Source organism: Culex quinquefasciatus, chromosome 3 (assembly GCF_015732765.1).
Source record: "Culex quinquefasciatus strain JHB chromosome 3, VPISU_Cqui_1.0_pri_paternal, whole genome shotgun sequence".
NCBI classification, from domain to species: Eukaryota; Metazoa; Arthropoda; class Insecta; order Diptera; family Culicidae; genus Culex; species Culex quinquefasciatus.
In genome coordinates this window covers 166,622,592-166,645,183 of record NC_051863.1, presented here as the reverse complement: position 1 = coordinate 166,645,183, position 22,592 = coordinate 166,622,592, and the positions used below count along the sequence as shown (strand labels likewise).

At 35.5% G+C, this 22,592-nt stretch overlaps 1 protein-coding gene across 1 annotated transcript in view; it reads left to right on the top strand.

The window, feature by feature from the left end:
* The first annotated feature begins 5,031 nt into the window (after window positions 1-5,031).
* Window positions 5,032-22,592, top strand: part of LOC6039281 — a 109,956-nt gene continuing 92,395 nt past the window's right edge. Inside the window, exon 1 of the mRNA XM_038263560.1 lies at window positions 5,032-5,834. The gene's annotated coding sequence lies outside the window, so the exon portion shown is untranslated. The remainder of the gene's footprint in view (window positions 5,835-22,592) is intronic.

Genomic DNA, 22,592 nt, shown 5'->3' with positions numbered 1-22,592 from the left:
TGACTGGAACTTTCCAGCAGAATCTGCTTCGGGAAAGCTTTCGCTTTCTGTCGCAAATTATCGCTGCAGTGCTAATGGTATGCGCAAGCACTAGCTGAAGGTATCGGAAGATTTATACGGGCTGGTTGGCAACCCGATCGTCAGACTACAATCGACGTTTGGCATCATCGTTTAAAATACGAGAAATATAATCGATCTAATTGGCGTTGATCCCACTTTTGATGGTTGAGCTAATATTTGCTACTTTTTGCAAAATATTTGCTCGCTGTTTTATTCAAGAGTTCTTTGATCTTTTTGATTTTGAACAATATTGTTGTCCGTCTGAGTGCAACACGTGTCTCTTTATAATTCAAATAAAATTAATCCTTTGAAGTTGGTGCGATTCAATTTCCGAATCGTCACAAGGTCTGCCACTTCCTGCCGTGGTCCCCGCGATCGGCCCAAGAAATGACGAAATCCTTCCATTCTAGAACATCACTCGCGCTGTGCTGGAACGAGATTTCAACTTTGTTGACACCTCCTTCGGTACGATTTGCATACGGTGAGACGACGGTCTAATGATAGTCCGCGCCAGCTGCACAGCTGCCGCTGTTGATCTTTGAGATGGCATTGTGCTTTGTTGTTGCAATTGCGTATTTGTCATGTTTCACACAAAAACAGTCACAATTTCCAATTCTCAAAATGCAACAAGTGGCAAGACAGCACAACGCCACCAAAGAGAGGTACAAATAATAATGTCAATGACACAGACACGCGCATGGCGGCCGGGTCTTAACCATCGATCAGCTAACGCTTAGTTCGCGAGACTTCGAGACTGCTGCCACTGAAGCAAGTACAGTTAAGTCTTGCTCTGACCTCTGACTAAACGACCGACGTCAGCGTCATCGTCAGCTGTGGCCAGAGCCACGAAGGAGCTGTTGTTATTTTTTCTCCTTTGCTTCTTCTAGCGAACCTGGTCGGTCTTGCGATCAGCTGCGATGTTACACCTTAGAGGTCTGCAGACACAGCATCCGCTGAACGGTTGTTTCAGTTGGAGCGTTTTATTGTACACCTTCCAAGTTCGGTGGAGAAACCCTTTATTAACTCACACAAATATCAACACTGTGTACGTGTATTTGTACAATCGCTGTTGCATCTCCCAAAAACCTCTGGAAATCTTGTCTCTTTGTCAACAAAACAAAGCGGGAAGACACCTGTTTGTGTGTACCTTTCGTGCCTCAACCCTTGCTGTTTGCTCGGGAGAAACTTGCTTCCAAAGCAAATCCCACTTTTACTCGTAGACTAACCTTTTCCTTTTCGTTTCTTCTTTTCAGGTAAGTGTTATTGACCACTGCGAAAGCTTTCCGGATGACCCGAATCATTCTACTTGTGAGTACTAGCTTCTCTTCGACGGGTCCCATTCCTGATGACAAGAAGGTTACTTTTCATCTCTCGACATCGATGAAAAGGAGAGTTAAACGTGAAGTTTATTGATTTTTTGTCTTTTTATGACAACCATAAACATCATCCATTGAATGGTCCTTTTTGGAGAGAGAAGAAAAAAAGGATGCGCCCTTGGACTTGCTAGCTTAAAAAATCTGTTGCATTGGGAATTTTCCATTCAGCATTCAATTGGAAATTCCTCAGCAAAACTGCATCCAATTGGAAACATGGTGTTATGAAACTGTTTAGAATTAGCACTTCACTGCGAATCGAAAAAGTGATCATATTTGGTATTTTTATCCCGCTTACGCTTTATAAGATTAATTTCAGAGTAGGTCTGGATTCAGCAGTGCTATTATTGTCTGCTCACCAATTTTTAAACGTCTGAAATTGGCTGAAATTTAAGGTAAAGAAACTCAAGACATATCTCGTGTGCATGACAAAGAACGATTTTTGAATTTTGCTTTTCAAAAAAATACAAAAATCAAAAACTGATATTTTTTATATGAAAAACACAAAAATATTTTTATTTTTGAAAATCGGGCTTCGCTGGCTTAACGAGTCTTAACCAAAATTTTGAGCCGATTTAGGCAAAGCAGTGTTGAGATATTGTGGCACCAGTTTTTTGAAACTGGTAACTCAAGTACCTATATCTCGCCAATGATACATCCAAATATCTTCAAATTTGTTTTGTTAATAAATATACATGTATATTTTGATGCCCTGAAAACTGATTTGAAAAAGGTTGAAGTGTATGCCCACCCGGGTTACCAGGTCAAAATTTGAAAAATCTGGCAAAGTATCGATTAAAAATCTGGAAAAATCTTTCAGACGAAAATCTAACAATTCTGAAAGATGAAGATGAGGGAGTACATGAATTAATTCAAAAGTTTGTAGAATTCAGATGTTTCAACTGATTTTTGGCCTAAAAAATGTTGAATTTACATTTACTCTAAGAAGAACTCATTTTGAATTTTATGATTTTCAATTAAATTGACTCGTTTTAATCAAAAAGTTGTTCAAAATAGGCATTAAGTAAAAAATCTGGCAAAATCTGTCAATATCTGGCACAGAGAAGGTTGAATCTGTATTCTGGCTAACACTTGAAAAATCTGGCATTCCCAGATTTATCTGGCAACCTGGGAACCCTGATGCCCACTGATTCTTTTGCCGATTTACATGTATGTAACCCCTTTAACCCTGCAATGGTGTAGGGAAAGAAAGTGTCCATAATAAAACTCAAAATTAAGGATAATTGAATCGGGTCTGTACCTTTTCCAATATATGATCCGTAAAATAACATTAAAAAATTGATAGATGCATTTTCAACAAACAAAAAAACTGAAAATTGAAAGGAGTTTTTTTGACACAAAAAATAAAATTATAGTTTAAAACAAATATTTAAAAGAAGTAGGTAACGTTGGACGTAAACAAACAGTTCATCTCGCTGTTTTTAGTGAATAGTCCTGTCACATGATCACACTTATAATGTTTTTTTTTAAATTGTAATTTTGATTGTATGACACCATTGCCACAAAAAATGTCAGAATTCTTTTTTTATTTAATTATTATTTCTTCAGAAAAAATAACCCAAAGAACTTTTGAACTTTTCGCTCTCTGTTTCAAGATTCAAAAATATTCATAATAGAAATAAGAAGATTTTAACACATTTTCGTTTGATGGAATATAGTTTCCCGGGCAGACGGTAATAACAAAATTAATGTCATTTCAATAACAAATGCTGTTAAAATAACAGAAAGTGTTATGGAATCTTCTTGAAAAATCCATTTTGCATAAGGGTTTAATAACAGTTAATGTTATCATAACAGAATTGGTTTGTTATTGGTCTGACATTGGAGGAAAGCCAAAACCACTTTGGAATAACATTTTTTGTTATGGAAGAATACCATAACAAAAATCGGATGATCGGATTATTTGTTAAAATAACAAAAAAATAATAACAAAGATTTGTTCGAAGAATAACTTAAAATGTTATAAGTCTGTTATTATAACGACGAATTTTATCCTCAAGTTGTTTTGGCTTTCGACCAATATCAGACCAATAACGAATTTTGTTACGATAACATAAACTGTTATTAAACTCTTATGCAACAATGGATTTTTCAAGAAGAATCCATTACATTTTCTGTTATGTTAACAGTATTTGTTATTGAAATGGCATGAATATAGTTATTACCGTCTGTTCGGGTTATCTAAGAATGTTAGAACTTATGAAACAAATATTTTCATTCGAATTTTCGGTTGAAATCATCTTAAAAAATGCATTTTTTTTTGTTTTTTTTTTTAACAATAAATTCATCTTTTCAAGTCTCCATTTAGTTATGACAGCTGCCCATTTAAAAAAAAACTATTAAAATATTCAAAATTCTTTATCCTGAGAACAATATTTTGATTAATTTGGTGTTTCCGGCAACGTTGTTATTGATTAGGACTTCTAAGAAAAATTTTTTACGCAAAATAACATTTATTTGATAATTCTCAGTTTTCAAGTTATAATCGCTGAAATTATTATTATTTTGTTAAAAACGTACCCGAGCAGACGTAAATAACTTGTGAATAACATTTTTTGATATTTGAAAATACTAGGTCAATAACATATTTTGTTATTTATAAAAAGATTTGTTATTCGTCGTTATGATTTTTTTGTTATTGGATTGTTATTGTAATATCAGACCAATCACATTTTTAGTTATTCTTCGAACAAATCTCTGTTATTATTTTCTGTTATTTTAACAACTAATCCGATCATCACAATAACAATTGGCGGTATTCTTCCATAACAAAAATGTTATTCCCAAGTTGCTTTGGGTTTCAACCAATATCAGATCAATAACAAATTTTGTTATTATAACATAAACTGTTATTAAACTCTTATGCAAAAATTGGGTTTTCAAGAAGATTCCATAACACTTTCTGTTATTTTAACAATATTTGTTATTGAAATGGCATGAATTTTGTTATTACCATCTGCCCGGGTAACTTTTTTCTGTAGAAGAAATTGACAAGCTTGACAAACTCTGAAAATATTGTTTCTAGATTTTTTTTAAATCCGAAATGTTGCTAGCCTCGATTTTAATATCATAATATTCCATTTCTTGAAAAAAATCTAAATTTTCAAATTAGTATGCATTAGAAAAGCTACTTATTTTGACAATAAGAAACACCTGGGTGAAAACGGAAAATTTTAGTTTTTTTGCATTGGAAATCGGACGCATATGCATTATGCGTGATGCATAAAAAACTCATTTTTTTTTTGCTTTTTTCAATCAAAAATGTTTTTAATGTTGATCAAATTGTGTAATTGCTCAGTAGATGCTAATTGTTGTCATGTAAAAGCGAGATTTTAAAGAAAGATTATTTTACGCTATTTAATTTTTGGTGTGTAAAATCGAACTAATTTTTTCAGCTTGCGACCTGAAACTGAAACATGTTAAACTTTCACAATTTTATGTTTTAAAGTAAAAAAATGTAATGAGTTTCTCCGTTTTAAGATTAACGGCATTTTAATGTTTCATGCAACTTTTTCAAATTATTGGCTAGGTCTTTTTTAAGACACAAAGATATATTTCTTAAAAGATATATTTCTTAAAAGTTGTTTAAAAGCTAGAATCGCTTAAAATTATGAGGAGAAATTTTGAGGCTACTTTTCCCGTCTTAGTCATTGGCTACCTCGAGAAGTAGTATAATAATTTCAATTTTTGGAGCCAACCAAACGGCTCAAACAATGGTCAGATAAAAAATACCTGTCTAATCATTTGGGGCAAGAAACCTCGTGATTAGTTTTGGGGCCAGAGTTGAAATTTGAAGCAAAGATTTAAAACAATATATTAGTTATGTTATGTTGAAAACTGGACAAAAAAAATCCATAGAAAATGTTCCGTTTCATAAACCGCTAATCAAACCGGTTCCTCCAAAATCAAGCAGAAGAAGCCAAGTTTTTACAATCAATTCATTTATAACCCTAATTAACACGTCTAGCATCAGCCAGTGAGATTATGGTCTCTTTTTCATCTCTGCTAACTACTTGCCAAACAAATTTACCTAATGTTTCTGAGCTCTTTTCCATTCATGACAATATCCCCAAACCAAAACAAGAGCCTTTATATCTTTCCACCCCAAAAAAAGTGCATCCAGCTGCAAACTGCAACAATTTCCTCCGCATTCTCACGCTCTCACCTGAGCAAGCTTTCGCTCTCCCAAAGCTCCCTCTCTCGCTCGCTTGCTGCGCGAGCTTTTCCGACTCGATTCCGATCCAACAGGTCGGTCGGTCCGCGCCACCAGTTCGTCAGTTGTCTTCGGTATCGCGCTCAGAACAGACGTGTGTGCATGTGGTTGACGGTCCCCGCGCGCTCGAGAGACCCCACAGCAGCAAAATTTGTGTTTGTACTAGTGTGAGTTGTTTTAATGTTTAAGTTTGTGTGCGTTGGGGGACCTGGATCCAGCTTCCCCAGCCGTTTCTCTACCAGCCACCTTCGGCAAGGTACAGATCGAGTCATTTTCCTCGCACTCCGTGAACACTTTTCCAACGCGCTTATTTTTTTGCTAAAGTCGCTTAGAAGTTGGTGGTGCTGTGTTGGTTTGGTTTCGCACGAGTTTTTACTTTCTATAAACCGCTCAGCCGGGACTGCGCGTCGACTTGAGGTTGGCAACAAAAACCGGAGCGACGACGAAGCGCTCCAGGAAGAACGCGAAGTCGTGAAACCAGCACAAAGAACGCGCCACGAAGGTGTGGCAAAGTCGTGGGCTTTTGCCAAACCAGCAGTGACTTGAATGCCGCCGAGACGATCGCAGGCGACGAACCTGCGACAGCGAGAGCCACCCTCGCCGGAACCGACCTCTCGTTGTGCAACTGTCCGCGTCCACCGTGCCATTACCGAAGACCGGAGACTCTTGAACTTGAAGAAGTGAAGGCGCGCTCGCGAAAAAAAAAAGTGATAAAAACTCGGACGAATGGCCTCGAGAAAAGGACTGTGAGAAGGAAGCAGCCTCAGTCGGTAATTGCAGGTTGGACTTTCTTTTCTGTTCCGACGACGACGGCGATCTGCCTCGAACTTTTTGGTCGCAAAAAGTCAAGCCAAAAAAGTGCTCTCGGAGGACAAGGAGGCAGTGCACGGCACGGTGGACACACAAGGACACACCAGCGAGCTTGAAGAAGAAGAAGAAGAAGCACAAGAAGAGCTGGTGCAAGAAGTCAGTCAGCTGTGCGCAAGTTTTTGAGCCTCAAAAATGCCATCGTAGCAGTTGTTGTGGTGGTTGTGAGGGGGGTCGAGTGTCGTGTGAGGGTGGCCTTAACTGCGGGTGAAGTCTCTCAACTTGAAGTTTCCTGAACTGGTACTGGTTTCGACTTTTTGTGAAATTCTCTGAATTCGATTGCATGGATATTGCAAAGGGCATCATTTAAAAAAAATAATTTAAATTTTAAAGCTAAAAAGGAAATTAAAACTAAAAAATGCAAAGAATCTAAAATTGATAAATTAGCTAAAAAGTTTGTCGATTTTTCTAATTTCAAACTGGAAAAATACTGCCAGTTTCGAAAGCCGACCATTTTCATTTAACTTCAAAACTGATGTGACTTGTTTTTTTCAGTTTTCTTGCTACGTTTTTTTGATAAGTAAGTCAGCTAGCTTTTGGACTGTTCCAAAAAGTTTTTTTAATTTTTTCAAAAAATCCACTTCTGCCAGCACAGTTCTAACAATTAGCACATCATAGCAGGTTTATTTAGTATTCTTGAAAAAAAGATCAACCAAATTTCAAAAAACAAAACACTCAGAAAAAAAAACAATAATAAAAAAAGCAAAAAAACAAAACTTCAAAATAAAAGCAAAAAAAAGAAAAACAACCAAAACAAAAATCAAAAAACTAAGAAAAAAGCCGAATTTTAAAAATACAAAAATACAAAAATACAAAAATACAAAAATACAAAAATACAAAAATACAAAAATACAAAAATACAAAAATACAAAAATACAAAAATACAAAAATACAAAAATACAAAAATATAAAAATACAATAAAACAAAAATACAAAAATACAAAAATAAAAAAAATACAAAATACAAAAATACAAAAAATACAAAAATACAAAAATACAAAAATACAAAAATACAAAAATACAAAAATACAAAAATACAAAAATACATAAATACAAAAATACAAAAATACAAAAATACAAAAATACAAAAATACAAAAATATAAAAATACAATAAAACAAAAATACAAAAATACAAAAATACAAAAATACAAAAATACAAAAATACAAAAATACAAAAATACAAAAATACAAAAATACAAAAATACAAAAATACAAAAATACAAAAATACAAAAATACAAAAATACAAAAATACAAAAATACAAAAATACAAAAATACAAAATACAAAAATACAAAATACAAAAATACAAAAATACAAAAATACAAAAATACAAAAATACAAAAATACAAAAATACAAAAATACAAAAATACAAAAATACAAAAATACAAAAATACAAAAATACAAAAATACAAAAATACAAAAATAAAAATACAAAAATACAAAAATACAAAAATACAAAAATACAAAAATACAAAAATACAAAAATACAAAAATACAAAAATACAAAAATAAAAAAATACAAAAATACAAAAATACAAAAATACAAAAATACAAAAATACAAAAATACAAAAATACAAAAATACAAAAATACAAAAATACAAAAATACAAAAATACAAAAATACAAAAATACAAAAATACAAAAATACAAAAATACAAAAATACAAAAATACAAAAATACAAAAATACAAAAATACAAAAATACAAAAATACAAAAATACAAAAATACAAAAAAAAATACAAAAATACAAAAATACAAAAATACAAAAATACAAAAATACAAAAATACAAAACTACAAAACTACAAATATAACAAAAAAAATGCAACAACTCGCAAAAAAAAATAGCAAAAATAGCAGAAATAGCAAAAATAGCAATAATAACAATAATGGCAAAAATTACAAAAATTACAAAAATAGCAACAAAAAAGCATATCACAAATAGCAAAAAGCAAATAGCAAAAATACAGCGATACAAAAAAAATACTAAACTACAATAAAATTTAAATACTCAAATACAAAAAGAACTAAACTAATGATATTAAGAAACTCAAAAGTACAAAATTAGAAAACATTTGAAACTAAATTTAAAACCCTTTTTCATGCCGCTGAAAGTTCAGAGTAATTTGCGTTCAAATTGACAAAAAAAAACGAAAAGCGGTAATAACAGTAATAAAAAGAGACTTTGGTGAGAAAAGAGCAGAAAGCAAGAAGCAAAAAAAAATACACAGAAATGGAGAGAAAGAGAGCGTTGCATAATACACACAGGCAAAATGTGTGCAACAGAAGAAAACAATGAAGGAGGCGGTTTAATTCTCCAAACATTTGAAAAATTCGACTCGCAAACGCACACATCCAGGGCGATGTGCAAATGAAAACAATTCACGTGCACAGCTGTGTTTGTAAATCGTTGATTTGTTTGATATGAACAAGAGAAGGAACAGTGACAGAAATAAAAGGAAGAAGAAAATTAAATTAAAAAAGACGAAGAAAAGAGTGTGCGTGAACAGAAGAAAAGGAACAAGAAGCAACAAATACCTGCAATTTTTGTGTGAAATATTCGTTATTTATTTTCGTGACGCTAACGACGACGGTGGTGGCGTCCGATATGTGACATGATTACATTTGGACGCCGGGACTGAGGTGGTGTGCGTGTCGAGCTAGTGTTCCGAATTTGAAAAGTGTTTTTTTAGACAGTTTTTAGAAACGATTTTTATTATCACATTTCGATAAAGATAATCGCAATACAGACTTACAGTTGTACAAAGATATTATTTTGAAATATTGAAAAAAATGCTGGAGCTGGAAACCCTGACAACAAAACAATACCAAAACATTCAAGGTAGGAGCATTTCATAGTATTTTTGTAACAGAACCAAACGAGTTTGCATAGCTTCTATAAAACAAATTTGAAGGAATTTATAAAAATCTCACAGTTAATTAGAATTACTAAAAAAACTGCATTCTTCGGAAACATTAACAATCTTTTTTTGCGAATCAATTCAGTCGATGAATCGGTGAAATTCCTAATTTATAGCTACGCTGAGTTCAGTTATACCTTGCATAACTTGAGTGAAAGGAAACAACTGCCTCTTACAGAACAATCTTCTAATTGTATTCTTAGAGGAAAAAACCGTCGTCACTTAATAACACTACCAAGATCGTCACTGCGCGCAAACAACTTCTTTCGAAATGTCAAACAGTGTGACCGTTCTAGCCCGTACACACTCTACACAAAAGCCATGATTGACAGTTATTTCTTGCCGCAAAGCCCACATGCAATTGTGTTAGTACAGAACGCCATTAGCGCAAGAGTCGCGCAATCAGCTGAGCGCAACTCTTTTATTACACCTTCTCGAATCGAAAGCCAATTAGCCAATCTGCTCCCGGCTGGTGGTCATGACTTGGCAAATCCGATTACCAATCTGACAGCTGGAGAAAAGACCTTCCCGGCGGGAAGGCGCGAATTTCGAAATTCCCTAATTGCTTAATGACTTGGCGGGAAATCAATTCCCAGCTTCCATTCGCAGCTACTGTTGCTACCCCCTTTTCGAAATTAGCCGAGGCTAATGATCTCCGAGGTGAGGAGCTGCTAATATGATTTCTAGTCAGAAGTCAGATGGTACGACCTAGTTAGTTTACCTTCTGCGATCGAAGGAAAACAATTTACGCAAAACTTACTCTGAATCACGTCTGGCAAAAGTGTTCAACTAACGCGAGAGCTGCTTTAAAACGAATTTGCAGCTGTCCCGATGATTCATCACCTTTTCGCGGCCCCCCGCGCGCCGTTGAGCACCTTCGCTCCTACTCTCTTCTATAGGGACTTTGAGGTGGCGACGGGGTAGTTCAGTGGAAAAATTCTGCTCTTTTGTAAATAAAATATACGAGCTGACAGTGTGTACTGTTGGCGACAAACTGAGATATAGGCTTTGTTGAGGGGTTTGTTTCGCAAAGAGGCGTGTGTTTTTAAGGTTGTGTTTGGTTTTACGTAGACGCCCTTGTTTGGATTGGCGTTTCGACAAAAGTTCATTTTTATCAATCTATTAACTATTTGTTTTATCCTTCAAAAGCTCAACATAACGTGAGGTTCATATAGACGCCCTTGCTTACAATGGCATAGTAGGTTAGACGCCCTTGTTCAGATTGGAGATCATTTTCAGGGCGACTTTGTTCACATTCTTACAGTAGGGTAGACGTCCTTGTTCAGATTAGTGCTTCTCAACTGAGAAGATACCACCCTCAAACAATGGACCGCCCAAAGGGTTCCACGAATCCCAACGACATTACCCTCGAACAAGGGCGTCACGTAAAGTCACAGATGATCGCGACGAACATTAACAAAATCAAAATGGCTTTCGCCAGCTCCATTTCGAGATCAGAACTGCGGGACCACCCCTGACCAGAACGTTGCGTTAGGATCGCGAGTAATTAGCGATTCCAGTGGTGTGTGGAACGTCTGCTGCTGGCCGAGAATGGCAGTTCAGCAATAAAGCTTCGAAAGAAAAATAGCTAGGCCCGGCTAACGCCGGCAAGCAAGCTCGCAAGAAATGTGTTTACAGTAGCGGCCAACTGCCGAACGTTTGTTTTTCGTTGGGCTTTACGATTGCAAGGGATCCACTAAGAACTAATTTATGTTTGGGTAATCTATAAATTTAGTCAATCCAATATGATTCAACGCGAATTTGTCAGCTATTAAGTTTCACGACCTGGTCACGCCAAGTTTAATGGCGTTTGAAATTAGATCCAAGGGGTTGAACCTTGAAAGTTTGTCTAATCCGAACTCCAGACAATGCGCGCGAGGGTGTTTGTGTTGAGGTTTCCTTCGTTAATGGCCAATAATTGCTCGGGTAGTTGTGGTTGTCGTGGGGCACGCAAAGAGAAAGGGATCGTGCCCGTAACCGACACAGGTAGGGCGGCAAATAGTTACTATCAGTAATTAATGTTAATGGCCACGGAGAACTATGCGCAAGCGCCTGGTCTCGGCTATCTAAAATGATCTGAACCCGCCGAAGTACTCCATAACCAGTAAAAGGTGTGAACCCCTTGGGGAGATCACATTACCGGGCTTGAAGTCACACTTCGAAAAGATCCCATGGCGCAGTCCATAACTAGTTCAAGTACCTCGCCCCAGCGAAACCCAGCTACGCTGAACATTGTAACAAAACTGCAACTCGATGCAAAAAATAAAAAATAAATAAACCATCAACGAGCCTACCAACTTCAGGTGAGGTAATCTAAAGCATCTCTTTCTCGCGCTGCGTTCACCAACAGTCTACTCAGCAAAAAAAAAAGTGAAGTTGCAAGGTTGGGTTGGGCCCACCTAAGTAAATAAAAGGGCACAACGCCACAACGTTACACGCTGAGTTGGGGGTTTGGACACGTCAAAATCTGACCCTCTTGGAGTAGATTAGAATCAACCTCATTAGCTCGCAGTGGGATGTACGGACTTGAGTGCTGCAATACCGCACCTACGTTACACAACCTGTCACCACGAACAAATTACGTCAAATAATGCGAAAGTGTTCTCGGCGGATGCACCTGAGCTAACAGCAGCTATCCCGGAAGGTAAACAAAGATGCATGATGAATCAACGCTGGTTTACGCACGCTATCATCGTGGTCGCAATATGTAGAACTTTACAGCTGCGGGAAAATCCCTGACGATCATCAACATTGTCAATGGGGGGCAGAACAAGAGAACGTTCAGATTGGTGGGATTTTTGCTCGGAGTGGAAGCACCGATTAAGGTCAATGCCGGAGATTGTTCTTGGTTGTGAAATATTTTTTCAGGAAAATCCGTCATGAATACAAAGATTTGCCTTCAAGCGGTTTCCGAGTGTTGATTCGCATTCAAACAACAAAGCGAAAATAATCGAAATTACATTCTGATAACAACAGTTTTTTTAAAGGCTGTTTGCAAAAACTTTTCAAAGTACGGCTACGAAATTGTTGAAAAAAAAAATCAGACTGAAAATGTCACTATGTCTTCGACCCCTTATGTCCCGGATTCAAAAAAATATAATCCAATCAAAGTGTAATCAAAATGACAAATTCCCAACCTGACGTGTATATCAAATTTCTTTGCCGGATTCCGTCGCTAACATAGATGACTTCAGGTAATTAACATTTAAATGTTTAGTTTTGGTGATTTTAGTATGCTATGAACATTTTGAATCCAAAGACATTCTAAAACCTACATTTTTATCGTTTCTTTAATCAAAAACGATTTTTTTTTTCTTGACTCGATCATAAATGGAAAATTACCCCTTTATCACAATAACTGGTAGTATCAAAATACAGCAGAGCAATTCTCTGAGATTTCGGTCTTTCTATTTTTTTGTTGTATTTTTTTAATCACGCCGAAATTTTTTCGGTGCCTTTGCGACGGCCAAAAAAACGATTTTGCATCATTAGTTTGTCCATATAACTTTCCATACAAATTTGGCTGTCCATAAAAAATGATATATGAAAATTCAAAAATCTGTATCTTTTGAAGGATTTTTTTAATCGATTTTGGATCTTAGGCAAAGTTGTAGGCATGAATAAGGACTACAAAAAAAAGTTGAAAAAATGTTACACGGTAAATTATTTTTTGTAGTTTTTCATTTCACTTTTTGTCACTAAAACTTGATTTGCAAAAAATTATTATCATTTTTTTTTTCAGATAAGTTTTAGGAGACATCAAATGCCAACTTTTCTCAAATTTCCAGAATGTGCAAAAAATCTTTGACCGAGTTATGAACTTTTGAAACAATACTGATTAAAAAAAAGAAATATTGATCGCAAAAAGCATTCAATATTACGCCCTTTTGAAATGTTGGTCTTGATTAAAAAATAAAATATTGTTTTCAAAAAGATCGGAAATTTCTCGAAAGTTTCATATTTTAACATTTAAAATCGGACCGTTAGTTGCTGAGATATCGACATTAGAAAATGGTGGGTTGTTTGGGTAAGACTTAAGGAGTTACATACTTGTAAATCGGCAAAAAAATTCAGAGGCTAGTTCGTGCACACGCTTATACTTTTTATAAAAATCTGTTTTCAGGGCATTAAAATATACATTGTCATATTTCAATAAAATGAATTTGAACATATTTGGTTGTATCTATGCCGAGATTAAAGTTTGAAGTTTAAAAAAAAAACAATAATTCGACCAAATCGGCTTAAAATTTTGGTGAAGACTCGTAAACTGGTTCCGTGTGCATGACGAAGGCCGATTTTCAAAAAGTTTATTTAAAAAAAAAATTAAAATATGTTTTATGTTTTTCATATAAAAAAAGCTTTTGATTTTTGTATTTTTTTTTAAAGCAAAATTGTTAAATCAAGCATCGTCATGCACACGGGATATGTCTTGGGAGTCTTCACCCGAAATTTCAGCCAATTTGGTCCATCTCATCTCAAGATATCGTGGCACCTGTAAATCAACTCGGTGTTAAGAGAAAACCGCTCACAAAGTTTGACAGTTCGCTTTACGCATGGCAACACTTTAAGCTTGAATCACCTTTTTAATGGATTTAATAAATTTTCTGGATTATGAAATGTTGTGATTTTCTACATGTATGTAACCCCTTAAAAAATATCAATTTTTCTGTTTTTAAATCTTTGCATGGCAATTTATCAGCAACTAATGGTCTTTTCAACAAAGTTCAAAAAAAATGTCAGCTTTTCAAAAATATTTTTTTCAAAAGTGGGCAAACATGGGCACTAATTTAAAAAAAAAACTGCTACTTTTTTTTTCAAAAAAAAAAACCTAAAAATGGCTCTAACTTGAAAACGGTGCTCTTTATCAAAATTTTACTTAAGTACTTTTTTTTATTGCAAATTTTTATTTTTTCGGTATTGATTCAAAAATTCATAACTCGGCCAAAGATTGTTTGCACATTCTGGAAATTTGGCTTTTGATGTCCCCTAAAACATGTAAGAAAATAAAAAAAATAAAAATATTGCAAATCAAGTTTTAGTGACAAAAAGTGAAATTAAAAATCACCAATCAGATTTTTACCGTGCATCATTTTTTTCAGTGATAGTCCTTATCCATCCCTACAACTTTGCCGAAGGCACCAAGAAAGTTTCAGTCGGATTAAAAAATATAAAAATTAAAATTCAAAGAAAAAACGATTTCGTAGAGAATTGCTCAGCAGGTAAAATACATTTCATCGCATATGACAAAACTTAGTTCTGTTAAATTCCTCGTTCCAACTTTAAGTTAAAGCAGACATTGTCGGGACAGGTTGGACCAGATTCTTATCTCTACCCCCGTGAGCTGCCGCGCTGGAAGAACCCGTTCTTTACGCTCGTAATCCTGATCCTAATTCCTCACCCAGCAGACGCACGCACGTCACAATTCGTCCCCAGAACGTTTCTGCTGTGTTGCGGTTCTGGTTATGTAAATCGCTCCCGCTCGATCTGAATGCTGTTCGATTCTACAACCTATAAGCTGACTCGGAGAACCGTTGTTTATTTATGCAAATTTCTACGGGCGCGCGCTGGTTTCCAGCGTGACGACAGCAGCGGCGCGACGATCCGATTCCAGCTCCCTCGCAGCTGATGCACGCTGATAGAAATCTACACGAAATCAGCGCGGACCTGCAAAACCGTGTCCGATTTCAACCGAACACTCACAGTCGCTGTTGATTTTGCAGGTTTGTGTGGTACAAAGCTCCACTCAAAGTGTTGTTTGCTACTGGAACTCTGGAGCACTCCCCTTTGGCAGCGAACTACCTAGCTTCGCAGTGAAGTCTCGCTCACAGCGACAAACCAAGCGCCGTTTCGTCAGCCGCGGCCTGAATCTGTTCCAAGGTCAACGAATCGCGCGATTGTATGTTAAGTTTTTCCAGCCAAACGCCAGGCAGTTGCATTTTCGTGAGCATCGGGGAGTGTTTTGTTTGAAGCTCACTCACACTAACGTGCTGTACCATTGTTCACGGGCGCTTGAACACTCGATCAATTGATGGGGGTTGTGAAGCGGTAGCGGTGGTAGTCTGCCAATAACTGGACAGCAAGCAACACTTCAAGTTGGAGAACGCCAATCGACTCTGTACCCTACAAAGTTTGGTGGGAACTTGCGGCTTTTCAAAGGCCAATTTCCTCCAATATTCTTCGCACTTTTGAAGTAGTTGTGAGTGTGTGCGTTTTAGCACTTTACGCCTCGTTGCGCACCACACACGACTGTTGTGGCTGTGGTGATGATACCGAAAATTTTTGCCTAATTATAATCCTGTTTTCGGTCGGACAAAAGTTTTTACGGCCAATAAAAAGCTAATCGATCACAGCGCAACTCGGTGGCCCCCGACAGTTTCGACGGGTGGTGAAATGTGAGCTGGTTGGGGTGCTGGACGCGTGACACACACTAACACCATGATCAGAAGGGGGCGTGACCCTTTTGAAATTTTGATTGAATTTATGGATCTTTTTATACAATTTTATTTGACGGTTGATCTGCAATAGAGTAAACATCGAAGATGGAAGTTGTGTTTGCCGGATACTGTGAAAGAATCGAGTTTCACAGATTTTACAGGGAAAGGAGGATACGTGGACATACCGTACCAAACGCTACGATTTTCAATTGTTTATGCAAGTATTTTTGAAAATAAGCTTCCCGGGCAGACGGTAATAACAAAATATGTGCCAATACTGTTAAAATAACAGAAAATGTTATGGATTCTTCTTGAAAAATCCATTTCTGAATAAGAGTTTATTAACAGTTTATGTTATAATAACAATATTTCTTATTGGTCTGATATTGGTCGAAAGCCAAAACAACTTTGAAATAACATTTTTTGTTATGGAAGAATACTTCCAACTGTTATTGGGATGATCGGATTAGTTGTTAAAGTAACAAAAAATAATAACAAAGATTTGTCCGAAGAATAACTAAATAACTATTAGTCTTTTCTTTCAATAACAATCCAATAACACAAAATTCATAACGACGAATAACACATCTTTTTATAAATAACGTAAAATGTTATTGGCCCAGTATTTTCAAATATCAAAAAATTTTATTCTAACGTTATTTCCGTCTGCTCGGGTTCACAGCTCGTTTTAGGCAGAAGTCGGAGTTGTTATCGTTGGGAGTCGGAATTAAAATCCGTGCATCAATCATGGCGTTGAGTCCTTTTGATGAACTGAAATCAAATTCGGGGTTGCCCGAGCAGACGCGGACAAGGAACTTGGGAAGGTCAGTTTTTGATATTGTGAGAAGATCGAAATATGTTATTGGGATGATCGGATTAATTGTTAAAATAACAAAAATCAATAACAAATATTTGTTCGAAGAATAACTTAAACTGTTATTATGTCGTTATTGGAATAATAAACCAATAACACAGAAGGAATCCTGAAGGAATAACTAGATTTGTTATTTTGTGCGGAGAGGTTGAGCAGCATAATAACAAAAATTGTTATTGAACTTGTATGTCTCCATAACAAAAAAGTTTTTGTTTTGGTTTATTTGTAATTTGCAAATAAACCTGCAGTTGCCATAACTCCTCTGTACTAGTCAGGGCTGCAGAGTCGGGTACCTCCAAGCGACTTTGAATCCATACTTTGAAGACAACGCCGACTCTGGATGCAGGATATGACGTCAAAGACGACTTCAGCTCTCCAAAAATACCCGACTTCACAGATTCCGACTCCAAGTAAAAGTTGTTGAAAATTTGCTGAATCCGATGCAGTCTCCAAGGTCTCACTCCAGCTTGAACTTCAACGTCAGCTCTGACTTCCTGGCTCTGTGAAAATAATAACAGTTTTTTTTATTCACACTTCAAAAATTCTCAATTAATGAATCAATTCCGTTAGGGAATATAACAAAATTAAAAAAAATGAACTCTCAAAAGTTAATTTTATCGGATTAATTTTAGCTTGAAACCCCATTTCATGGTGAAATAAATGACCCCGATGAAATTGGTCAAAATTATTTCATAGTTCTAGTCAATTTTAGTAAAATCCCTTGGGAAGTATATCAAATAATTTAAAAAATCAGCTTTCAAAATTTCAACTTTTTAGAATAATTTTAGCTTGAGGACCCCATTTCATGGCTAAAATAATGACCCCGAAGAAAATGGTCAAAATTATCCCATTGTTCTAGTCAATATTAGTAAAGTCCCTCAGGCGGTATATCAAATAATAAAAAAAAAATGAACTCTCAAAATTTCAACTTTTAAGAATAATTTTAGCTTCAGGACCCCATATCATGGCTAAAATAATGACCCCGACGAAAATGGTCAAAATTATCCCATTGTTCTAGCCTGTTTTAGCAAAGTCCCTTAGGGGGTATATCAAATAATTAAAAAATCAACTTTCAAAATTTCAAATTTTTAGAATAATTTTAGCTTTAGGACCCCATTTAATAAATAAGCCAAAATAATGACTCCGACGAAAATAATCAAAATAATCCCATAGTTCTATCCAATTTTAACAAAGTCCCTTAGGGAGTATATCAAATAATCAAAAAAATCAACTCTCAAAATTTCAGCTTTTTAGAACAATTTTAGCTTAAGGACCCTATTTCATGGTCAAAATAATAACCCCGACGAAATTGGACAAAATTATCCCAGAGATCTAAACATATTCAACAAAAGAAAAAAATAATAACAGATTGTGTTATGGACACTTAAAAACTTTTCCATTTGTGCGATTTATGGTTATTTTATTTCTAAGTCAGAAAACCATACGAATAACAAATCTTGTTTTTAGGAGATTTTTTGAAATGTATAACATTTCCTCTTATTAGCGTGTTATTAAACATTTTCAATATAACATCACTTCAATAACAAATCTTGTTATTTTATCAGAAACTGTTATTATTTTTTTCTTCTTGAAGTTGAAGTTCAGGATAAAATAATGACACTTTTTGTTATTATAACAGGATTTGTTATTGAAATATTATTAATTTTGTTATTGGCGACTACTCTTGAGTGGTCAAAAATTTCCTTATTTTTAGAGACCTGAACTCTGAACAATTAGGTTGGTTGGCTTCAACGTTCAGCGGTTTTCTGAGACAAAGCCAAACTCCGGGCTCAACCATCCCCCAGCCTTTACTTTTCAAGATCACTCGCGGCTAGACATGAACGCCTCTCCGCTCGTCATCTCGATGTTCTATATAACTAATAAACCGAGGTGTTTATAGTTCACCTAATGCAAAAAAAAAACGCATAGCGTTAGACCGCAAACTTCGAGAACCAACGACGAGCACACACACACAACCATGCTGAAACCTCTGTATTTGTGCAACACACTCCTTGGCTGTGGCCACACTGCAGCAGAGGTCGCACCTGCGGAGTGGTCCCCGCTGCACTATTCACCGAGTGTGCAATAGTCGTGAGCGCGCACACGCTCTTCACGCGGCGTGGCCAACCAGAAGAATACTAAGCAGTCTGCGCCGCCGGTCAGCATGAGGGCACACACGAGTTTGCCATAAAACACCCCGGCCGAGTGGGGGTCTCTCGGTCGAGTTGAAAGTAAAACCATGTACAGCGCGAACGCGGTGGGTTCGAAATGTGGAGTTAGAATGTATAAAAAAAACTTTTGAGATTTGAGTTTCAACGCTCACGAAGAGAATAGCGGAGTTCCAAATTAAACTGTTTTAATTTAATTGAAAAAATATATAGTTCTGGACCACCGTGCCGTGAGGGTAGTACTCTATGCTTGCAGCCATCAGGTCTCTCGACCAGAGCGCAGCAAAGTGACAGCTTTATGTAGCGGCGACGCGGCCATCAACGGCTGTTAACATAGAAACAGTCGTCGTCGTCGTCGGCGGTAAACTTCAGCAATTGAGGGCAACTTGCGCGTACTTGGTCCGTGGCAGTTCCAAATTATTCACGGCTACTAGCTACCGGTGCCGCCGGTCTTGAAACTACCGAAAAAAAAACGGTCAATTATTTCGAGCCATTGCAGCCGTCCAAGCGCCAGCTTGAAAACTCTACTATACCGATAGCGCGTCGCCTGTATTGGTGAGCTTCAATCGCGCGGCGTTCATCAATCGGCAAATAGTGCGGGGGTCTGTTGTGTACTTGGCCATTGGCCAGGCCAGGCCGGACGACGCGGTGGTATGCTCTTTGCAAAAATTATGTAAACATGGCGTTCCTCTCCGCACTCGACACCTCACTCGGATCGGGTGGTTGATGTTGTGTGTGTGTGCTGAAGAACGCAAAAAGTTCACACAGGTGGGAAATGACCGCGAGCAGACATGTGTTAATGCACCAGATCGTAGCGAAGCAGCAGTTTTGTTCCGAAGCGATTGTGGTAGAGGCTGATTTAAATTTAAATGGTCAAAGCAATGGAATTTTGAAGAATTCAAAATATTTACTTTTTAAGACATGTGTTAATGCACCAGATCGTAGCGAAGCAGCAGTTTTGTTCCGAAGCGATTGTGGTAGAGGCTGATTTAAATTTAAATGGTCAAAGCAATGGAATTTTGAAGAATTCAAAATATTTACTCCATTTAATTGAAAAAAAAACGGATTTCTGATCTGTCGAGTAAACATGGTTTATTTTCAGTCTTCACCTTAAACTGTGAATCTAAATGTTTATTTCTCTAAACAATGTAATGGCGAATTTTTAAACAGTTTGTTTATTACATTGAAAATCGTTCCAATAAATACGAGGGTTGAGAATAGTCAACTTTACCTGAATTATAGACGCTTTTGTTGACGCTCACAAAACATATTTTTTCCTACTTGTTTTTCTACACCAATCACATCACAGTTTTCCAATTACGCTTAGTAAACTGTTTTTTTAGCTGAAATTGCATATTGTTATTTTTTAATTAAGTATCGTTAAAATAAACTATTTTTAACACGTTTTTCACAAAAATATGATTTTTCCAATGTTACTGTAATTGTTAAGCATTTTTTTTTTCATGTTCAAAGTTTTTTGCCTTTCTTAAAAAAGAAAGGTTTAAGGTTTGCTTTTGGAAAAACGCTTTTCTCAGAAATCTGGCCCGAAACCCGGAACTCAAAGTGTGATTTTTGAGAGCTCTTTTTCTGAAATACCGCTCCTAAAAAATTGTGTCATTTGTGTCATCATTGGAAAACCGCTCGTAAAACTCTCCATTTGTATAAGTCAGATTTGTAGCCGTGGGGTCGGAGACGAACATTTTATTTTACAATTCACAATTTTCGACCAATAAATGTGGTCAAAGCCATTTTTAGAGGTATTTTTTGGACAATTTTACAGATTACACTATCAAATAAAAAGAATTCAGTTTCAGACAATAATCCATTAGAAAAAATGCGCCATAAACTGCTTGGGCACAAAATTTGAAGCTTTTCCAAAATGTAATTCCAAAGATATAGCCATATTAGTGTTTTTCGTCTTGTTTTTACCCTATTTTTTCCCCTTTAAATTTTTGGTTTTATACAGAATCATATACTGAACATCAAATTCGAAGTCCCGGCTCGTCAAATCGAAGCATAAACGCCAGCACATTTAAGCTTGCGCGTGAAAATGTTCTTTCTGGCTTCTCATAATAGATCGACAAAGTGCAATAGCGATACATATTTTTTAAGTTAATCATAGACTAAAATTAAAGACTGAGTAACCTTTATTTTTTCTGATAATGTCAATCCAATATGTTTTTCCTAATTAAATTTAAATATTTTGTGATCCATAATGTACCTCTGAAATTTAAAAAAATGTCATTTGAGGTTTAGCCTAAAAATATTTGAAGCTTTAGGTCAAATTCTCACTGGGTGGTATCATTTTGTTTCTAAAAAAATAATTGCACCAATATATTTGTCGGAGTTTCATCATTTTGTAAGAAAGGCTGTATTTCACCTCTGGTGATATTAAATCGGGTTTTTTTTATTTTTTCTTTACTGCGCAACTCTCTATTTTTGTGTCTTAAAAGAGTGGCTTTTTTTCCTCAATTATTGTCATCAACTTTGGTTTGCCTATTTTCCCAAAATTGCTAATTTTTGCTAGAACTGAAGATTCTAACAATGCGAAATAAATATCACTTTTTTAGGCTTCATCCATAAAGTACGTAACCCTAAAATTAATTGAAGATTTCCAGGATACTCGATCTTGTTCTGCCCGTCCCCAGTCAATGACAATGTTGGCCGCCTTTTACTCTCTACTGCCCAAAATTTTTTCGAAAGTTTCAATTTTTCCGTGTTTTGAAGCTTTTTTTGAGAAACATTTGTACTACGAAAAACTTGACTTCTCTTGTTTTAGTTTTTTTTTCTTGTTTCATTTTTAGTATTTTTAGTTGCATTCATCATGTTCAGTTTATGTTAGTTTTTCATAGTATTAGGCTTATTCTTCCACCTCCTATCATAATCTTTTGCTTTATTAGTTGTTTTTCATCATGTTTTTACAGCTTTTTTTGTTTTTTGCTTTTTTCACATTTTCTAAATTGATAGAAACATGCATAGAGTCATTTAAAAAATTACTGCATACTTATTCTACAACACATATAGGATATGTTAGTGAAAAACACGGCCAAAGTTGACCCCAGAAAAAAAAATCATTTTTAAAACATATAACAGCAATGTCACATATAACAATTTAATCTTCCAAGCCTTAAATTTGCCTAAAATTTAATGAGTTTTTCTCTCCAATGCTTTTTAAATATCAAAAATTTGTTGAAAAATGGAATTTTGGCGTATTTTTAAAAACCTTATGAATATGAAAAGCAGGATCAATATAGCGTCTTGACCGCATCAAAGAGTTTTTAGTGTAAAATCAATTCAGTGTAATTTTCAAAAAATACAGTACAAAAAAAATACTCAAAAATTCATTATTTGCAATATGAGTTTTCAAAACAGAAAACAGGGCGAAATTTTGGATACATTTCACAGCATTTATGTTTTTTTTGCGTAAAATAGTGACATTTTTTAAAATATTTTTTTTGCCAACATCATGGATTTTTTGGAAGATTCTTTTCTACATCGTAATTTTTAGTGCAAATCACAGAATACAGTTTTTCAGCACTATTTTTTTTTATAGTTTGTAAAATTGTGATTTCATTTTCACAAAACTAGTTTTTTTTCAAATGCTGTATTTTAAAATAAAAAAAATAAATTTAGAATTTAGATATTTTACACAGAAAACTTT